The 8684-nt window shown below is 44.6% G+C and overlaps 1 long non-coding RNA gene across 1 annotated transcript; it reads left to right on the plus strand.

Moving 5' to 3' along the window:
* Positions 1–263: 263 nt before the first annotated feature.
* Positions 264–6686, plus strand: LOC143435192 (uncharacterized). The gene is made up of 3 exons (XR_013105266.1): positions 264–2824; positions 4591–4696; positions 5234–6686. It is a non-coding gene; the product is annotated as an uncharacterized LOC143435192 (long non-coding RNA).
* Positions 6687–8684: the final 1998 nt, after the last annotated feature.

Here is an 8684-nt window from a genome sequence, read left to right on the forward strand (position 1 = left end):
CTTTATCTTGCTCCTACAAACATCCCAAACAAAAAAGTGCTCCTCTGTGGAGATATTTACCTCATCGATCGTGGTCTCAGAAGTTGTAGTGTGTTTCAGAAGGTCATCTAAACGCAAGTGGAGACGCGATGCATGACCCTCTAGTAAAGCCACTGGGAACCAAGGCCTGCCTCTTTTCTCTATGTGATGGCCAAACTCATTTTCCTGTTGACTTTAATCTCCATATCAGAATAAATTGACTTTTATTTCAAGATACTTAAAAGTTACTTTTGGAAGGAGAAACATTATAAACTATAAAAGGTCATGAATTATAAATAGTTGGCCTCAAGTCTTCAGCAACCATGCCGTCTCCCTAGGACACGCATTAGAGCCATCACCAAGCCAAAGTGGCTATGGGGGAGTGCCAGCCTCCAGGAAGATGCTGTAGCTCTTCATAAACAGACTATTTATACTTCAGATGGGTGACACTTGGGACCAGTGACCTGAACAAGCACAGGGAGAAAGCCGAGAAATTGTAATTATTTTTTTAACTTTCTCCTCTAGTAGAAAAAGCAGAAGCTAGGTTGAGTTTCCTTCCAGTTGAGCAAATGCAGACATCTTCTGAGACACATACCAGAACACAGGCCACAGTTAAATTGTACCTCAGCCCTCCCAGTTCTTCTGTGGACGCTTCTGAGCACTGTCAACCCCTGCAACCAGACTGAATGGCCCCAGCATCTCCACATCTAGAAAAACCATTTTCCCTGGCTGATCTCAGATTCCTTGATGCTGAGCCAGAGTGGCTCCAGACTATAGGAGGAAACTGTTGCTCAAGAGGAAGCCGTGTAGATGAGGAGCCAGAGAAGAAAATCGATCTAACTGAAAGTGTCTGAGAGAAGCAGAGAGGGCTGGTGTTGTTTTCTGAGACGAAGTAGAGAGTGGTGGATAGTAGAACCTTGGGGAATGTTTTTAGAATGTCTGCGAGTATAGTCTGGAGGAACTATCACAGATCAGAAGCTCGGCACTGCTTCTAGAAAGGTCTATTGGAGTATCCAGTGTGGATTGAAGGCTATAAAGTTAACACCAAGTACTGAAACCAAGGAGCTGTTATAGAAGTCAAGCCAGGGACAAGGTGAGGTGTAAAGTCTTGAACGAGAGTCATGGTGGTTGCTCACATTTGAGTGGGAAAAAGAACTGAGGTTTATTGAGCACCTACTTTGTGTTCAACCTTTACGTGTCTACTGCTCACTATCGGTGTATTAGGCAGAACTGTTCCAGGCCCGTAAATAAACAGAGAGAGATTACTTTTAAAAATCTCCCCAGCGATGACAGCCAGCCAGGATCTTAATTCAGTACCTCCCAGCCCCAAACCGTGATCCTTCTATCTGGACTTTTAGCTCTTCTGAGGACCAAATGATAAGAACTGGGGTTTTGTCTTTAAAGCTGATGCCTTTTCATAATGAAAAAGACAACTTCTGGAGAGCAGATCTTTTACACTCAACTTTAGACACAAACTGGTGTCAAATGGAGATGGAAAAGATACGAGAAAAATTGTGGAATATCACAGACAACTTAGCTTTCCTGGAGACTTGAAGCTTTCTGTAAGCACCCGGCTTTCACTATCACAGTGAACATTTTATCTGGTAAATGTGGTTAGCTACGGACCTCATTCTGCAGAGGCTTATGGAGAAATGAAGAAATGTCTGAACTGGACCCAGAGCAGGGGACTCTGTGTAAACTACATTGGGCTGGGAGGACTGTGCACACAGTGGGGCACCATCGTGGTGAATCCAGATGCACACAGTCTTTCTGTCAAATCACTCTCTTGCATCTCCATTCCATCCCCCTCCCCTTCCCCCCCCCTCCAAGAATAAATCAAGAAGTGACTGAGGAACAGAGATTAGGAGACAGCAAAAGTCATGGAGGGAGGCAGAGAAAGACAATACCAACTGTATAAGAGATCTGACCACTGAGTGTCTCAGAGGCCTGCAGGAAAAGGGACATAGTAAGGTGCTATTTAATGACTGACCTCTGTCGCCAGAGGTTTCTGGTACGTGGCTAACTCTTCAGCAGGTTCACACATATGTCAGAACGTTGAACAGATTCCTGCCTGTTTCATGTGGCAATGACAGCCAAAAGCAAGAGACACTTGTAGCAAGGGAAAGGTCAAGAGAGTTGCCACAGCAGTGGCTGGAGGCAGAACAGAGACTGAGATGGCTCAGGGCACACAGGTGGTACCAGCAGCATCTGCAGACATAGGGTTTGAACTGAGTGGTCTGACTGTCCTAGGGAGGGCTCCTGGGACAGCTCACCCAGCCTTTCTAAGTAATGATGGCAAGACTGGTCTGGGGACTACATTTTGAGAGTTGTTCATGTTGCCAGGGGTTTCGGGTTGCCAAAGGAAACAGTTGTCCCTATGAAGGAAACCCTGCAAGAGAAAGTATGCTTGGTTTAAGAGGCTCTACGTGGGAAAAAGAAATGTCATGGTCTGTCAACGCATCTCAGCAAACAGCTGTGAAACTGAAGACTCACCAAAAGCTAAGGGATTTGGATCGTGATGGAGCTTGACTTCAGAATGAGGGAGCACGAGGATGCTATCACAAGAGCTGTGATATCACAGCTAAGTCTTTGTGTCAAGAGGACCCTGGATGAACTCTAGTTTCTTTGTTGGTGTTTTGTTTGTTTGTTTCTGTCATTGTTACTGCTGCTCGTTTTTTGTTTTTTCGGTTTTTTTTCCTACATTTGATGACCATCTGGTAAAAAGGAACAAGACTGAGAAAAATCCTTTCCAGCTTCCAGAGAGATCACAGTCTAATGAGGATGAAAACCAAGAATGCGGTTAAAGGTAAAACCGTCTGGTAAACGTTTAGAGAAAATAAGATTGTAATATTATAGGAAAGAAAGCAAGGCTTTGCCTCAGGAAACTGACAAAGACTTTCATAAAAAGGTGCAATTAAAGGGACATGACGGACAGAGGGGTCTGTCAAGCAGAGAAGAGAAGAAAGAACATTCTAAGGAGAGGGAAGCCATGTAAGACAGCACAAAGGGGCTGGAAATTTTGGAGGATATTGCACCCAATCTCCTTGGAGAGTACCACCCACTCACTTGCTCTAGGCATCCATCGAATTAGTCTGTCAAGTTTCCATGTAGCCAGTTAAAGGTCGGACTTTATCTTATTAACGATGGAGAGATGAGCAGAGTTAGAACGAACTTTGGCATAGCTAGGTTTAGTTGTGAAGATCTGAGGTTTAGGGAAACTTCTAGATGAAGTTCTAAAAGGTTGGTTGAGAAAATAAAGTATTAAGGATTTGGAAGAGAAAACTGAAACAAAATGAACACAAGGTACTCTTCCTGACGAGTGAGTAGGGCAGACTAAGACTTGAAGGTATGAATGGAGCCCAGTGCAGCGGCAATGCCAGATGTCCCAGACAATGAAGCAGGAAAGCTGGAGGTTCTAGGATAACCTGAGCAGCTTAGTGAGACCTTGTCTCAGAATTAAAACAAAGGGCTGAGGGCTGAGGATGTAGCTTACTGGTGGAACACTTGCCGAGCAGGGAAAAAAAAAAAAAAAAGATCAGAATCAGAAACCAACAGTCTAAATGGATACAGATATAGCACATGGAAGAGAGGAGTTAATTTACTTAAAAAGTCCTCTTGAATGTGTGAGTCCCTAGTTTGGCTTGTCAGGGTAATAATGCGCTCTGGTCTTCCCATAATGCTTAGAGTCTGTTTGCTTTGTTACTTAGTATCGTTCCATACATTGACATCTCAAGGAGTTTAAGGTAAATTTCCTCCAACTGCTTTTTTATACTGGTATAGATAGAATACAACCCTCTCAAGTCCCTGTAAGTTGTGCATCCTCCTAAATACACATGATAAATATGTACTTGGGCCCTCCCAGCCTCCCCTGCCTCCCAACTTCCTAGTCATGGGATTTCTTTTTCACAGACTGTCTCTTAGAATGCGTGTTCCCTTATGCAGACGCTGGAAATGTCCATTTAGGGGACATCCTCTTTGACTGTGCATAACTTAGCAGATATGAAAAGGTGGGAAAGTCTCTCTCTTCCTACCAGTAGGTCACGTGGAAGAGTGGACAGGCATGGCCTCAGAGGTGGTCAGATCTGTACCCTCTTTCTGCCTCTAACCTGCTCATGATTTGTGGACATTAGGTCAGCTCTGGGTTTAGTGTGCTCATCTGTGAATATGAAATAGTGATGCCTCCTTTGCAGGCATGTAGAGGAATCACAGGGAAAATACAGAACACATTGGCTGCTACATCCACATGTTAATGTGTATCAGTGCTATATGTTCTGATGTTTGGCCCAAGCTGTACACCGGCGCTGTTGTATTTCCACACTGATTGTTTCACAGGCTTCACGTTGCATTACTCCTGCTTTTGCTGGTCATTGGTGCTGACTGCTGTGTGCTTTCACGTTGGCTTTCTGTACAGAACTGTCAGCTTACTGGAAGAAGGCCAAATGGTGGGTGGTGTAGGCCTAGACCCAGTGGCTTTCAGAGTCAGGGATGATTGTAACCAGAGAGTCTGGTTTTCTTTGTTTGTTTGCTTGCTAGTTTGCTTGTCTGTTTTTGTTTGTTTGTTTGTTTTCACAGCTCAAACCATACCTAGAACCTGGGGGAATCTGAACCACAGCTGTTTCTGTACAATTCCCATCCATGGCTCCAGATCTAATTTCTGTTTTGCTCAACTGGGTGACAGGTAAGGCTAAACCACAAGCCTCTCAGAAACAGACAGTTGTTAGGACCTCTTCAGGCTGTAGTTGAAAGCCTACAAGAGGCTATTAGGGTGTGTCCTCTTGCAAGAAGGAGGTCATATGTATACTACAGAACTTGTCTAGGTGTGTTCTGTTCTCACTTATAAAAATTGAAACCAGGGGCTGGAGAGGTGGCTCAGCAGTTAAGAGCACTTGCTGTTTTTGCAAAGAACTGAGTTCTGTTCCCAGAATAGTTGTGAAGGCTCACAACTACCTGTAATTCCAGCTCCAGAAAAGCCCATACTCTCTTCTGATGTCTGTAGGCTCGTGCACACACAGCACGTATGCATACACAAAGGCACATACACAGATACAGACACCAACACAAATGCATAAATACTTGTAAAAGAATCTAAGCCAATGAGCTTTTACTGAAGCATCATCTAATATCAGTATCTACTATCTTTCAGTCAAATAGCAATAAGCTCCTCTCTCCTTATTTTGTTTTGCTTTTTGCTTTTTTAATTTTTTTGTTCACACAGATTACAGACCTAAGCCACTGTGCCTGGCCTTCAAATGTCACCATCTAACATCAGCTTTTATTCAAATTTCTGATAACCCAAAGTAATGTGGACTCCTTAGTGGGGCAACATTACCATTAGTTATCAAAACCAGTACAGTCGAAGCATCTGCTTTTTCATTTTCCTGCTTAAAAACTTCCCCGGCCGCCATTGCTCGTCGAATTCGCAGCATTCCGCTTACCGTGCCACGGAAGGCTCCCTGTGGGCACCAGGAAGTAAAGGCGAGCTAAGTTCTGCTTTAGAGCAGTGCTTTTTGAAACTTTAACACACATACGGATGACCTGGCACCCTGGATAAAGTGTGGCTTCTTACTCAGCAGGGCTGGGGTCATGCAAGGTCATGACAAGCTCTCCAGCAAGGAGGGAAAAAAGGATGAGCTTTAAGCATTAAACTCCAGTGCAGTGGAAAGAAGTCGGAGAAGGGCTTCAGGAGGAAACGGAGCATGTGACGTGTCATACCCTTGAGAGGTCTTCCTAGCAGATGCTGTTCAAATGCAACATTCAATCGGACAAACTGGGAGGGGGGCGGCTGGAAGATTTCATTCGTTCCTACGATTTCCTTCTTCATCTGCACGGCTGCTTTGCACCGAGTGTCCCAAGTTTCTGGAACCAAGAGTTGGTTGAACTCTGTTCTCTAGAGTGCTGGGACTGTGTCTGAAAGGGGCAGTCTGGGCTGTGGTTTCCCCACACTCTATAGAAAGATGTCTTTATGTTTTGAAACTGTCGTGAGAATAATTAAGAGCCCAGTCACGAGTTACAAAGTCCAGTACAAAATTCCTACGTGCATGACTCTTGGGACAAGACTCCAGAATCCTAACGTGTTTCAAAGGTAGAGACAGTGTGAGTAGGTGGTCAGGTCCCTGCAGATGTTATTTGGTTTGATTCGTACTGCCTCAGATCAAAAAGCACTGAGTCTGCTCCACTGAACACACGTCACACAACACAACACAACACAACACAAAACACTTCCTCAGGTCATTAGTCTTAACCAGAACTTTATATAAATATACACCGGGGCCGTGTTTGTTATTTATTATCCAATGCTGACTCTTTAGCTTCTCTTTGTAGTTTTGAAGCGTAGGAAGCTCAGACTGCAGAAGACTCTCATCCTGGACTGGAGGCGACTTTTAGCATTAAGGACCCATCTGAAGCGTCCTGATTTGGTGTTTAGAGAATAAACCGCTCGTTCTGAAACACTGGGGTCCCTGGCACTACAGTTCCACCTCAGTCTCACTCAGCTCCTTAACTTGGTCATTTCCATTTGAATCAACCCACAGCTCGAAGCTCCTATGATAGCCCACAGCAAACTGGAGAACCTACTTCCCTTTGGCTTATACACAGCTCTCCCTCCGTTCTGAAACACAGTCTCCAGTTTGTTTTCCTTGCTGGCTACCATGAAGGTAAAACATTAGCAGGTGGTAAATTGTTCCTTGCTTACTTGTTCTTTTAATGAAAGTCAAAAGTTAATAAAACACAACTGTTTTCTCACCAAATGCTTTGGTTGTAATATTTAACTTCCAATTTACTTCTGGGGCCAGGTCCATGGGGGAATTTATCCCGTGGCATTAAATAACTAGGGCTGCTTTGGGTGTTGGCCTCCACTATCACGATTGTAAATGAAGCAGTGTGTAGAATATTTATAGAAGTCTAGATCTTCAGCAACTCACAGCATCCTTGCTTAGTGGGCATTCAGGGTGTGCCTGGGAGGTTTCCAAGCCCCACCCCCAATGTTGTTAACATCTAGCTCACTGAGTGAAACTTTTGCCCGGACAGATTTGGGATCACAACCTCAGACAAGGAAATAGTTGCAGCTGACTGAAAAAAAAAAATGGAAGAACCTATATTTTGGCAACTTGAAAATTCTGACATGTGTTCTGGGAAGATCTGCATAACTGTCTCCTGTAAGGCTTGCTGACAAACCCAATTCCCACCACCTGTAACCAAGACTTTCAATGGAGGGCTGGGGACACCAACCCTCCCACAAAACCTTTGATCCAAAATCTGTTCTGACTACAAGATGTGCAGGGATAAAGATGGAGCAGAGACTGAGGGAACAGTCAACTAATGACTGGCCCAACTTGAGACCCATCCTATGAGAGAGAGCCAACTCCTGACACTATTAATGATATTCTGCTAAGCTTGCAGACAGGAGCCTAGCAAAACTGTCCTCTGAGAGGCTCCGCCCAGCTGCTGCTGCTGGAAACAGATGCAGAGGCCCACAGTCAAACATCAGTTGGAACTCTGGGAATCTTATAGAAGAGGGGAGGAAGGATTGAAGGAGCCAGAGAGGTCAAGAACACCACAAGAAAACCTACAGAATCAACTAACTTGGGCCCATATGGGCTCACAGGGGCTGAGCCATCAACCAGAGAGCATGTATGGGACCAGCCTAGGCCCCCTATACATATGTAACTGGTGTGCAGCTTGGTCTTTATGTGGGACCCCTAACAGCAGGAGCAGAGACTGTCTCTGACTCTGTTGCCTGACTTTGGATCCTTATTTCCTAACTGGGATGCCTTGTCTAGCCCCAATAGGAGAAGATACACCTAGTCTTACTGCAACTTGATTTGCCAAGGTGGGCTGATATCCATGGGAGGCCTCCTCTTCTCTGAGGAGAAAGAGAGGGGGGATGTAGGGGGAGGGAAGGGAGAGGAGGGCAGAGGAAGAGACCAGGAGTAGAGGAGGGAGGGAGGGGAAGCTTTGATTGGGGTGTAAAGTAAATTAATTAATTAATTAATGGAAAAAAAATCCCAGACCATGTGCTTAAACTTATTCAGTGCCCCTAAAATCCAATACCTCAGAATCTCTCTGCTTCGATCAAAAGCCAGCGGGAGTTTCCTCACACAGTGACATTTCAGGACTCTTATCAAGGCAAATGAGAATCTAACTGCTAAGGCAGATAATCTGCCTAGTTCCGTGATAAGATTCAATCCTGATCTGTAGAGGCCACCATTCTAAGAACTCGACCAGCAGCACTGACGGTCTATCTGAGGGAAGAGGCTAGAAAACCATCAATGTCCCAACCCACAGTTGTATCATCTTATTTCTGCTGCTGAGTGCATGTTCTAACACCAAACCACCCTTTCGATACCATCGTTCAAATGCCTGGCTATTGTAGCTAAGAAGTTTATCATAGGGCAGACAATTGCACTGATCTGAGCATACACAAGAGGACTCGAGTGTTGGGGGCCGACTTTTAGCAGAAAGTAGCTATCAGCTTTGCAGCCATCTTGAGCCATATACCCTGACATGAGACTTGGATTACAATAGCCTACAACAGCTGAGCACACTCCAATAATCTTGGTTTAGATACCTTGAGATTAAAGGTGCGTGAGATTAAAGGTGTGTGAGATTAAAGGTGTGTGAGATTAAAGGTGTGTGACTTAAGAGTATGACTTAGAAGTATAGAGATC

Source organism: Arvicanthis niloticus, chromosome 20 (assembly GCF_011762505.2).
Source record: "Arvicanthis niloticus isolate mArvNil1 chromosome 20, mArvNil1.pat.X, whole genome shotgun sequence".
In the NCBI taxonomy this organism is placed as follows: domain Eukaryota; kingdom Metazoa; phylum Chordata; class Mammalia; order Rodentia; family Muridae; genus Arvicanthis; species Arvicanthis niloticus.